Source organism: Crinia signifera, chromosome 2 (genome assembly GCF_055691185.1).
Source record: "Crinia signifera chromosome 2, ASM5569118v1, whole genome shotgun sequence".
Lineage (NCBI taxonomy): Eukaryota > Metazoa > Chordata > Amphibia > Anura > Myobatrachidae > Crinia > Crinia signifera.
This window is the reverse complement of record NC_139218.1, coordinates 397,812,252-397,825,252: the sequence shown is the minus strand read 5'-3', so window position 1 is coordinate 397,825,252 and position 13,001 is coordinate 397,812,252. Positions and strand designations below refer to the sequence as shown.

General features: G+C 53.4%; 1 pseudogene; it reads right to left on the bottom strand.

The window, feature by feature from the left end:
- Window positions 1-12,342: 12,342 nt before the first annotated feature.
- Window positions 12,343-12,460, bottom strand: LOC146060865 (5S ribosomal RNA; annotated as a pseudogene).
- Between the last annotated feature and the right edge of the window lie 541 nt (window positions 12,461-13,001).

Here is a 13,001-nt window from a genome sequence, read left to right as displayed (position 1 = left end):
GCTACCATTACTGTCTGCTGTACTTGGAGTGTTGGTGCTATACTTTTGTTGTGAAGCCACCTGATGTGTTCCTAATGATTCTGCTGTGGCTATTTATGTCTATAATACATGTATTTATTATATATTATTTACTTTTATTGCTGGTATGCTACCTTTTATTTTGTGACGGTTTCTAATTTATTTTATACGGTCATTTAATAAATGTTTTTTTGTTTCCCCCAAATGTGTGGTTTAATTGATACATGTTGAAGTGACATGTGTATTTATATTATTAATATGAAGTTGTGTTCATTAGTTGCAGTGTAAAAGTGTGTGAAAAATGCAGCATATATGTGTGTGTTTAGTAATGGTCCATTTAAGCTGCAATGGTTCCAATTGAAGCAGTGACAAGCGTGTAATTAACAAGTAATGAGTAAAGTAGGTGATTGTATTGTGTTCAGCTGACATTGGTTGAGGTGCGTCCGTCCTGATTAGGCGTTCCGATTGCCTAGCGCATGACCGAGTGGTGTCCGCAAAGCAATACTTGCTTATGGACACTGCATATTTCTTCCCTTTTTGTTTGCGTGCATTCGGTGTGCTGTCCGAATGCACGCCCACCAAAATAAGTGCACTCCCCCATGTCCGCCCATGTTTCCGCCCAGTTTAGCCCACTTTGAAAGTACGCCCCTGTGTAGTTCCGAATGACACCCATAATACGCCCATATTTCCCGAGTGATTGCGGTGCACATTTCTGTACGGTATTAGTGAGAACAAGTACGGAGACCATGCGTGGCACATGTGCATGGCGTTCCCCACGCATGCGCAGACGGCTAAAAAACGCCATCCGAAAGTATACGGGAAAGTACGCACCAACCAGAATAAGGCCCACTGTAACGGAATCTGCTGCGCTATATAAGACGCTGTAACGGGATCTGCTGCGCTATATAGGATGCTGTAACGGAATCTGCTGCGCTATATAAGACACTGTAACGGAGTATGCTGCGCTATATAAGATACTGCAATGGAATCTGCTGCGCTATATAAGACGCTGTAACGGAATCTGCTGCGCTATATCAGACACTGTAACGGAATCTGCTGCGCTATATAAGACGCTGTAACGGGATCTGCTGCGCTATATGAGAACCTGTAACAGAATCTGCTGCGCTATATAAGATGCTGTAACGGAATCTGCTGCGCTATATCAGACACTGTAACGGAATCTGCTGCGCTATATAAGACGCTGTAACGGGATCTGCTGCGCTATATAAGATGCTGTAACGGAATCTGCTGCGCTATATAAGACACTGTAACGGAGTATGCTGCGCTATGTAGGAGCCGGACTGGAGGCAAAGCCTGGGGGTAGGCTCCCCTGACAGGGTTTGTAGGGAGCTGACTAGCAGTTTGTCATAGGAGGAGTGCTTAAGGAGAGGGTCATAGGGGGAGGGGCTTAACGGGGTGTTGGAGGGGTATATAAGCAGGGTTCAGGCAGGAAATAGGGGTCACTGGGAGATTTTGTCAACAGCTAAGCAGCACTGCATCTCCCATGGCTTCCCCAAACGCTGATGCTGAGGTATCTGCGGAGCTGGCTGCCCTCAGGGAGGCAGCAGGCACCAGAGGGGCTGAGTGGCTGCAGCAGCAGATGTCAGGTCTGCTGGGGGGACTGGGAGCAGCAACGCAGGAGGCTGCTCCAGCGGGCGCACGGCCTCGGAGGTCCAGGCCTCCGGAGCGCTTCAGCCCATCTGTGTCCCCCAGGGTTCAGCGCCGTTCAAGGAGCCCCGTCAGGGACCCTCCAGGCCAGGCTGCGGGCCGGGCACCTTCCGCCCGCAGGACCAGGTCTGGGAGGAATCCAACCAGCAGGCGGAACCCTCCGCGCGGGGGGGACCCCCCCCACGTGCAAGAAGATCCGGCGGTGCGTGGTACTGGACCTGGAGCGGCGGGGCATGCGGGGCATGCTGCTGCCCAGCGCGGGGTGAGTCGTGCCAGGGGGGCAGAAGTACAGGCTGAGGACCGCAGGCCTGGTACACGGAGCGAGAGACGCACAGCTGGCTCCGCCTCCAACGAGGTCACGCCGGCTGGTGCTATACCTGAGGGTCGGGAGGACAGGAGAAGAGAGATGACAGCGTCAGCAGATGATGGAGAAATACCTGGTCCCTCTTCATTGGCTGGGTCTCGTCAGGACACTGGACCTGCGGCTGCTGGGTTCACAGCCCCCAGGCAGCCTGGTGAGTCTGTCTCTATGTCTGTTAATGCTTTAGCACAGAGTCAGGGGGGGGGAGGGTTAGCCCTCCAAGGGGAAATGAGTAGGGGCTTTACTGAATTATTGAGTGGTTTTGCAGATTGGTTGGTGGGTTTGCGGCAGGGGGCGGGGCCGTCCCCGGCGGCAGCATGGGCGCCGCAGAATTCAGGCACACCAGCTACCATTAGTGTGCCAGTCAGTAATAGTGTGCCGGTTAGCAGTGGGGTGCCGGTTAGCAGTGGGGTGCCGGTGAGCAGCGGGGTGCCGGTATCCGGCGGTGAGCAAAGTAGCAGTAGTGCAGGGGCAGAAGGGGGCAGTGTTGGGACGCAGGAGGAGAGTGGTAGGCTCAGTGACACTGCAAAAGGGGAGGTGTATGTATGCTTTGAGGGGCCATTGGGGGCCCACCTGAAGCAGGAGGTGAGGGAGAAGATTTGGAAAGGGGAATACGTTGATATATTTTCATTGCTCCCTTTAGAGCGTTTTAATCTGGATAGGCACCGTAAGGAGGAGAAGAAGGAGGAGGAGGAACGGCGGCGGTATCGGCTGATACCGCGGTCATTCACGAACTGGCTCCAAGCATTTGCTATTTTAGCCAGTGTGATTGGGGAGAAGGCACCTGACAATTGTTCAGGCTTGTTTTGTTACATAGATGCGATAGGAGAGGCATACCGTGTGTATGGGGGCTTGGCTTGGCTCAGGTACGATGAGCAGTTTAGGCAGAGGAAGGCTGTTCGCCCTAACATACGTTGGGACCATAAGGATATTGCTTTATGGTTAAAGGTGACGGCTCCCACAAAAAGTGGGCAGCCCTTTCGTGGGGACGGGGGGGGGGGCGAGGGAGGCCACAAATGGGACGGCTATGCAGAAGGGACTCTGCTTTGCCTTTAACGACGGGTCATGTCGTTTTGGGGCAAAATGCAAATTTAAACATGAATGTTCCTCGTGTGGAGGGACCCATGGTGCAAATAAATGCTTCAGAGGGAAGTCACGGGACAGTAATTCAAAAGGGGGAGACACCGGTTCGGCTGGAAAGGATGCTGGGCTATCTGCGTAGGTATCCTGACCAGCAGACAGCCGTGTTGTTGGAGGAGGGGTTTAGGGAAGGTTTTAAGATACCTTCCGACGTGCAGGTTTCAGGGGGCTTGAGGAGGAATTTGAAGTCTGCAAGGGAGCATCCAGAGGTGGTGCAGGATAAACTGCGTAAGGAGGTGCAGCTGGGTCGTATGGCTGGACCTTTTGGGTCGGCACCATGGCCAGATTTGATAGTCTCTCCATTGGGGGTGGTGCCAAAAAAGGAGGCGAACAAGTTTCGTCTTATACACCATTTATCTTTTCCAAAAGGGGCGTCGGTCAATGATGGCATTGACCCTGACATATGCTCGGTGGTTTATACATCGTTTGACGCGGCTGTTCAGTGGGTGAAGCGGTTTGGGAAAGGGGCCAGATTGGCAAAGACGGATATTGAATCGGCATTCCGTTTGCTGCCGGTTCACCCAACCAGTTTGCGTTTGTTGGGTTGTTGTTGGGACGGGGAATTTTTTGTTGATCGTTGTTTACCGATGGGTTGTTCTTTGTCATGTGCTTATTTTGAGGCCTTTAGTTCTTTTTTGGAGTGGGTGGTTAAGGATGTCTCTGGGTGTAGTTCAGTTATTCATTACCTAGATGACTTCTTATGTATCGGTCCTGGGGGGACCGGAGTATGTGACTTATTGTTGAGGACTGTTGAAAGGGTGTCGGCAGACTTTGGGGTCCCGCTTGCTCCAGGTAAGACGGAGGGCCCTGCGACTGTGATCAGTTTTTTGGGTATTGGCATTGATACCGAGAATATGGAGTGCCGCTTGCCCGAGGAGAAATTGCTGGGTTTGAAGGCCGAGGTAGGGAGGGCATTGCTGTTGAAGAAGATTAGATTGCGGGAATTGCAATCCTTGCTGGGCAAATTGAATTTTGCGTGTCGCATTATGCCTATGGGCCGCATTTTCAGCAGGAGGCTGGCAGCAGCGACAGCAGTGGTGGTTCTTCCTCATCATTTTGTAAGATTAGGGAGTGAGTTGAAAGGGGACTTGCGGGTGTGGGCAACCTTTTTGGAAGCTTTTAACGGCAGAGCTTTGTGGATGTCTGACACATGCGTCGCTACTGAGCTAGACCTTTTCACAGACGCGGCCGGGAGTGGTGGGTTCGGGGCATATTGCCAGGGACATTGGTGTGTAGGCCGGTGGCCGGAGTCTTGGGTGCAGAGAGGCATGGTTAAAAACTTGGCGTTGTTGGAGTTGTTTCCTATCTTGGTAGCAGTAGTGGTTTGGGGGGAGCTATTCCGCAATAGGAAGATTTGTTTTCACTGCGATAATTTGGGGGTTGTCATGGCTATTAACCAATTGTCGGCATCTTCACCGTCAGTGGTCACTATTTTGCAGCAGTTGGTATTGGAATGTCTGGCTTTGAATTTGTGGGTTGTGGCTAGGCACGTTCCCGGTGTCTCTAACGGCATTGCTGATGCTTTATCTCGTTCACAGTGGGAGCGTTTTCGGGAGTTGGCACCAGAGGCGGACGGGGAGGGGACCGGGTTCCCGAGTCGGCTCTGGGCTCTGCTGGACGGGTAGTCGATCAGCTCATCAGGGAATCCTTGGCCCCGAATACATGGTCGGCATACATCAGGAATGGCGGAGCTGGTTAGAATGGCGTGAGGTAGTAGGTCTGAAGGAGGATGATGACGAGTTGGCTGTCTTGCTATATATAGGCCATTGTAAGGAGATTGGTTGGTCAGTGGCAAAAATCACGCGCTGCATGGCGGGCTTGGCTTTTGGGTTTCGTGCAGGCGGCAGGCCTGACGTCACTAAGAATTTCCTGATCGCGCAGGCTTTAAAAGGTTGGAGGAGAGGTCATGTCGTACAGGATCAGAGAAGGCCGGTGTCTTTCCAGTTGTTACAGAATATGGGCATGAAGTTAGGGGAGGTCTGTAGTTCCAATTTCGAGGAAAGGTTGTTTGGGGTAGCTTTTTCGCTTGCCTTCTTCGGGGCACTGCGGATTGGGGAGCTCGTTAGTCCAAGCGTGTCCAGGCCGGGAGGTTTGTTAGGAGAGGATGTGGATTTATACTCGGATAGGGTGGAGCTAGTGGTGAGGAGGTCTAAGACGGATCAGTTAGGGAGGGGGAAGAAGGTAGTTCTCTTCTCTGTACCAGGCTCAGATATGTGCCCGGTGGCACGGCTGAGGATATTTAAGGAGGTCAGAGTGGGCAGGGAAAGGGATCCTTTGCTGATGCATGCGAATGGATCCTTTTTATCACGGTTTCAGTTCACAAGTGTGTTTAGAGCAGTCCTGCGGACGTTGGGCCTCAAGGGGGAGGAATACGCGGGTCACTCTTTCCGCATTGGGGCCGCAACTGAGGCTGCTAGAATGGGATTTGGGGATGAGTTGATTAAGCGTATTGGGCGGTGGGAATCGTCTCGCTTTCGGTCTTATGTTCGTTAGGGGATTGTTGAGGTTGACCGTGTTTTTTCTGTTTTAGGGCAGCCTCCGTGCCTGATTTGGATTTTAGGACATTCATATGTCTTTTGGGGAGCTTTACGGGCTGATGTCAGACCGAACGGCCGCCAGCTGGGTTTGGATAGAGAGGAGGCAGTGGTTCGCTGGCTGGGAAAACGCGGTATGGTATGGAGTGGAGTGCTGCAGGAATTTCACCGTTTTGTTCGGCTCGATAGGGTTCCCGACATATTAGTTCTGCATGTGGGCGGGAATGACCTTGGGAGCAGACCATTTAGGGAGTTGATACGGGATATCAAGTTTGATCTCCTACGGTTATGGGCAATGTTTCCGGAATTAATCACGGTTTGGTCAGACATCGTGCCACGCCATTATTGGAGGGATGCGAGGTCAGCTGACAAGCTCAACAAGGCACGGATTAAAGTTAACAGGGCGATTGGGCGTTTTATGGCCAGGAACGGGGCTGTTGTGGTGAGGCACAGGGAACTTGAGTCTGGTGCCGGGGCATTTTGGAGAGGTGACGGTGTGCACCTGAATGCTGTGGGGATAGATGTTTGGTCTTGGGGACTACAAGAGGGAATAGAAACAGCGTTCCGGATGTGGGGGGGGCGCACGGGGTTAAGGGTTTAACCTCGTGCTTTGTGGCGGAGGGGGGTCCTCGAGGTTGGTGGCATTGAGGCTTAATTATGCGGCGGGGAGGGCCCCATGAGGGGGCTGGACTCCCCTGGGTGAGGTTAATTAATGAGCACTGGGTGTGTACAATTGGTGCCCTCGAGCCAATCGCTATCGGCTGGGGGTAAGAGCTCCTGGAAGTGCTTAGAGGTGTGGATATATATTTATTGAGGGCCTCGGGGACCACCTTCCGTGGGAATGTTTTTGGATTATTGTTTAAAATTGTATTGTTTCAATAAAGATGGCTGCTGTGGCCAATTTTATCCAACAAGAGAGTTACGTCATTTGTGGGGGGATAGTTGGGCACAGCGATTAGACAATACCCTGTCATGTAGGAGCCGGACTGGAGGCAAAGCCTGGGGGTAGGCTCCCCTGACAGGGTTTGTAGGGAGCTGACTAGCAGTTTGTCATAGGAGGAGTGCTTAAGGAGAGGGTCATAGGGGGAGGGGCTTAACGGGGTGTTGGAGGGGTATATAAGCAGGGTTCAGGCAGGAAATAGGGGTCACTGGGAGATTTTCTCAACAGCTCCCACCCACCCTCCCTGTTTTTTATAGTTTAGGTGGAATATTTGATAGGATGTCTTTTTGTCACAGTGGCCTGTGCGGAGGGGGGTCCTCGAGGTTGGTGGCATTGAGGCTTAATTATGCGGCGGGGAGGGCCCCATGAGGGGGCTGGACTCCCCTGGGTGAGGTTAATTAATGAGCACTGGGTGTGTACAATTGGTGCCCTCGAGCCAATCGCTATCGGCTGGGGGTAAGAGCTCCTGGAAGTGCTTAGAGGTGTGGATATATATTTATTGAGGGCCTCGGGGACCACCTTCCGTGGGAATGTTTTTGGATTATTGTTTAAAATTGTATTGTTTCAATAAAGATGGCTGCTGTGGCCAATTTTATCCAACAAGAGAGTTACGTCATTTGTGGGGGGATAGTTGGGCACAGCGATTAGACAATACCCTGTCATGGCAAAACGAGGGCAGTCTAGGCCAGAGTGCAGTTAAGAGCCCGGGGATTTGGGGGTTAACTTCAAAGCAATGCAGCACAGAGCAGTGTGATGATTCATAGGCAGGTTATCATGTGGGGTAGCTGGGCCAATCAGTACCAAAAGGGGAGGCAGCTTAAGCAGGGTATTTAGGGTCAAGCTCTGGGGCAGGAACTTCCTCTTGGAATCCGAATCCACACAGTGAAGCAGCACGCGAAGCTAAGTACCTTTTGGTTTACTAGGCCTGTACCCCACGCGCAGCTTCACCATGTCTGGCCGCCCCAAGAGATCCGCACCACCTCCACGGTGGTTGGCAGACGCCTCCCGCCCGCTGGTCACAGTGCCAGCGGGCGGCGGCGGGAGGGGAGGTAGCGGGACGGCCGCGACCGCGTCATCGCGGGTGCGCGTGCCGTCTCTTGCAGTGTCAGTCACAGGGGGACAAGGTTCCCCCGTGCCCAGAGGCAGCTCCCCGGCTCAGCAGGGCTCTGCTGTGAGCGGGGAGCACGCAGCTTCCTCCGCACACACAGTGAGCAGCGCGGCTGGGGACGGCACTTTGGCACCATCTGCCGGCGTACTCCGGCAGTGCAGGCTGAGGATGCTGTGAACGTCACCCCGCGCGCATCAGGCAGCGGGGTGAGTGCTAGGGCGTTCTTGCGCAGTGGGGGGGATGGGGGGGTGCCCCCCAGAACCAGTACCCCGCTGGCACAGGGGCAGGGTAGCCCGCTGCAGGTCATCACCGGGGGCCCCACATGGAGCCCTCTGCCGGTGAACTCAGCGGGTCAGCGCGGCGCAGGTCAGGGTGCTCTGGCATCCCTGGCAAACATCATGGCCCCGGTAAGGGGGTCGCTCCTCCCCTTGGGTTGGGACGGTGGCCGTGCGGGCGCTTTCGTTGGCGGCCGGGTAGATGGTGGTGCCGCCCCTTTTCAGGATTGGCAGGCCCCGCAGCAGCAATGGTATCAGGGCCAGCAGCCCTTCCATACGGCCCCTCAGGGTTTCGCCGGGGCTCCGGCGGGTCAGGGGGGACCCCAAGGGTTTGGCCATGCCGGGTTCGGGGCGGGCCCGCAAGCATATATGCACGCCCCCTTACAGCAGCAGCAGCAGCATTGGGCATTTTCCGCCCCAAATACAGGGGGGTACTCGGGGTATCCCATGCCTAACCCACAGTATGGGCCCTACGCAGGGAGCCAGCTGGCCCTTTCCCTTACTTCCCCCAAACAGCAGGGCCTGCTGGGGGGTTTCCCGGGGGGTATTTCGGGGGGGCATGGCAGGGTGCCGGTGCACCCAATCATCAGGTCCCGGGAGGGCAACAGCAGTCGTTCCAGGGGGGGCCTATATACACCCCAGCATGTACCCTCAGGCTCAACAGGTCAACCAGGTTTACGCGACTGGGGGCCCGGGGAGCCCTGGTACAGCAGCAGGGGGATCGGGCAGGATGACGGGTTCAGGATTTGGTCCTAACGTTGCCCATTTATCTCCCGAGGTATCCACAGTCGGTGGGGCGAGTGTTCGGAGGGTCGTCTCAAGAGGACGACGCAGACCGGTCCAGGAGGGCTCCTGAATCTCGGCCAGCAACCCCAGTGGCGGCTCCAACCCCAGCCAGGGGGTCAGCACCCGCTGCCCTGCGGATCGAGACCCCGGCTTCTACGTCCGGGCCAGAAGCATCTACTTCCGCAAGGCCGGTGGCCACACCGCGGGTAGACCCCGTGGTTCAAGGCGAGGCTTCTGGAGACGGTGAGCATGATGATACTTCTGAGTGTGCATCCTCCTCCTCCCACTCGTCGGCTAGCAGTGACGAGTCTGGGTCCCCTAAGCGCCCGCGCAAATTTGCAAAAATGGTTGCGCGCGCGGTGGCTAAGAAAGTGGGTGGCACTAAGCGGGCTAGGAAGGAGGCGGGGCAAGAAATAGTTCCCCCGGCAGGCGATATGGTCCATTGCACTAATACCGCTGTGTCCCGGGGCCTGCGTAAGGGGGTGAAAGACAAAATCAAGAGGGGAAAGTTTGTCGACTTTTTCACGCTAACAGTCGACATGAAAAAGGATTTTGAGGCAGCCAAGAAGGCGGGGAGCGGTAGTGAGGCGGCCTTCAAAGGCTTCCACAATTGGCTTAAGGGTTTCCTTATCTTCTCCTCCTGTTACTTAAGCACACAGCCAGGTGAGCACGTGAAAGTCTTGCGTTACCTGTTTCTGGTGAACGAGACGTTCATGGACTATAAGGGTCAAGCATGGCGGAATTACGATGAGAAATTCCGCCTCGCCCATGCTGGGTCCAGGGTCATGCCCATGGGCTGTAAGCACGTGGAGATCTGGCTCGAGGTCATCGGGAAGGGGCAGCATAGCTCAGATAGCTCAGGCAGGAAGCCATTTCCAGCGGCAAAACCCGGTTCCAAGGCCAGCGGCAAAGGGAAGTGCTTTGCATTTAATGAGGGCAAATGTGACAGGGGCGCCAAGTGCCGCTTCCGTCACGAATGCAGTAACTGCGGGGGGGGGCACCCTTCCAAATCTTGCAGGTCAACAGGCAAGGGCGGTGACCAGGGTGACGCCGGCACTGGCGGAAAGTAAGGCCCCGTACCCAATTGTGGTAGAAGCCCTGGCCCGCAGGTTAATGGGTTACCCCAACAGGGCAGACGCACAGTTTTTATTAGACGGTTTCAGTTTCGGTTTCCCCCTCCCTATACCCGAAGGTGTCAGAGTTTCCTCCATCAGGAATCTCAAGTCCGCCAGGGATTTCCCCGACGTGGTCCGCCAGAAGGTTCAGGCTGCAGTGGCCCTGGGCAGGATGGCGGGCCCCTTCCAGGGGGACCCCCTTCCGGACATGTGTTTTTCCCCCCTCGGGGTGGTCCCTAAGAAGGCCCTGGGAAAATACAGGTTGATACAGCACCTGTCACACCCCCACGGCGCGTCAATAAATGACGCCATCCCAGACGAGTTTTGTAGTGTACAATACCAACTATTTGATGAGGTGCTAGGCATAGTCCGGGGTTTCGGCCAGGGAGCCCTTATGGCCAAACTGGACATCGAGTCCGTGTTTAGGCTCCTACCCTTGCACCCCAGTTCCTTCAGGTTCATGGGTTTCAGGTTGGATGGGGGCTCTTACGTTGACAAGTGCCTACTGATGGGCTGTTCTGTCTCCTGCTCCTACTTCGAGAAATTCAGTACGTTTCTGCACTGGTGCATCCAGAGTAATACTGGATGTATGGGCGTAGCCCACTACTTGGACGATTTTCTCTTTGTGGGGCCAGGAGACGATGGCACATGCGCAAATATATTGGCCCGGGCGGTTTCCCTGCTGGGGGAGTTGGGGGTCCCCATAGCAGCGGACAAGACGGAGGGCCCCACCAGGGTACTATCTTACTTAGGTATAGAAATAGACTCAGCCGCGGGGTGCTGCCGCCTCCCTGTGGATAAGGTGACAAAGCTCCAGGGGTTAATTGCTGAGTGCTTGCAAAGGAAGAGGATACAGCTGAGACTATTGCAGTCCATGCTAGGATCCTTCAATTTTGCCTGCCGCATAATTCCCAGGGGTAGGGTCTTCTGCCGCAAGCTTGAGAGGGCCAGGGCGGGGGTGCGGGACCCTCACCACACGGTCAGGCTGTCGCGGGAAATGTGGGACGACCTGAAAGTGTGGTCTACATTTCTGGGGCAATTCAATAGAGAGCTGATATGGCCCACAGAACCAGAATCCAGCAAAGAGCTACAGCTCTTCACAGACGCCGCTGGCTTCACGGGATTCGGGGCTTATTTCCAAGGGGAGTGGTGCGTTTCGCGGTGGCTGCAGTCATGGATTGACAGGGGTTTCACAGTCAATCTTTTACTGTTAGAGCTGTTTCCCATTATAGTATCGGTAGAGCTATGGGCCACACGCCTGGCGAATCGGAACATCGTGTTCTGGTGCGACAACCTGGGGGTGGTTCACGCCATTAACAATCAGAGGGCGTCTTCCCCGGAGGCACTTAGCCTTCTGCGTTACCTCGTGCTCCATTGCCTGAGGAACAACATTCATTTCCAAGCTAGACATGTCCCCGGCGTAGAAAACACCATAGCGGACGCCCTGTCTAGGTTTCAGTTCACAAAGTTTCGGGAGCTTGCTCCTGAAGCGTCACCCCTGGGGCTTAGGTGTCCAAATCTTGTATAGCAGATCATAGAATCGGCATGACGGGTTTGGCACTGCTGTCACTGGCGCCCTCCACCCGTAGGGCTTATACGGCGGCCTGGAGGGACTGGGAGGAGTTTCAGTCGGCACCGGACGTGTGCGGTAAGTCGGTCGAGGACCGGTTGCTCGCATTTGTCTGGGGCCATTACATAAGGATTTCTTTTGGGGTTGAGTTGGATTGGCACAGGTAAAGTTTTAATGTTAATTTGAAATGTAAACCAACATGTGTGCCGTTGCTCGGTAGTAGAATTCAATGGCAAGGGCTGACGGTTGGTGGTGCTCCCAAATGGAGTTCAAAAGTTGAACTGAAAAGGAAAGTCAGAGGTGACTTGAAGGGAACCCGACAAGGTTTTTTGGGGCACGCTTGTAAGTAATGGTATAAGTTTGATATGGTGTCTATTAGTTAAAACATAACTTTTAATTATCGAAACACTTAAAAATCAGGGTTAGCATAAGAGGGGTTGCACATTTGCTGAAGAAATTCAGTTTGTTGAATTAATTCGTCCTCATAGCAATAAGTCAAAGTAGTGCTGACAAGGTCAGGTATTTAATTAAAGGTAAGCTTAGCGAAAATTAGTCACACATATAGCTATTTCGTATTCTAGCAGTCATAACAGAAAATTAGTCTGTTTATCATCTAAGATTGAAATAGCAATTCAGATGGCGCAGGACACACCACCCCTCATTAATCAATTGAAATTGTCAAATGTGAAATAAGACAAAAAAGTATAATAATATAAGACAAAAAATTGGGGTTTAGAGTCTCAGATTGACAGAAGAAAATCAGGATAGCAGTAAAGAGGTGTGAATGAAGCGTCACTCTCACAGCTTTTGGCTTCTGCTGTTATGGTGAATTACGGCACCGACTATTCCCTGTTAGTTCCCCAGACAGGTACTTGGCCGGCCCTTCACTGCTTAGCTTCTGGGTTCGGATGGTACCAGGCGATTCAGTGAGGTATGGCCGTATGTTTGAAGTGTGAGGGCCCTGCTGGTGGAAAATGAGCTCAAGCGTGCTTCTGCTGTTGGTCCTGCAGTAATGGAATCCTCCCTGTTACCATCGAGGCCTTGCAGGGTGAATAATTAGCAGGAGGGCCAATGAGAGAGTCACTAGGAGGTGAGATATAGGGTAGTAAGAAAGAGGGGGAATCTTGTGTCTGAGCCCAGACTTCTGCTGTCCCCAATCTTACAATGTATAGGATTGGGGATGAGAGAGACGGGGTGAGACGATCCTCCCTGGAGTGGGAACCATGAAAATTTGGATGGAGTAAAAAGGTGAATGTACCCTCAGTCCAGGAAATCGGCTAGTGTTCCAGGTGTCAGAATAGGGTTTGTCTGATCACCCAGTTCACCCAGGGGTTTGTTTAGTACTGTTTAGTGAGCAAAGAAAACAGTGACAAATACTGACATTTAGCCAAATTGGCAGATTTTTGTTGCTGTAGTATTACAAGATAACAAATCTTGTGGTTGGACACAGTTAATGGCGTCTTACAGTCAATAAACAAAAAAAGCA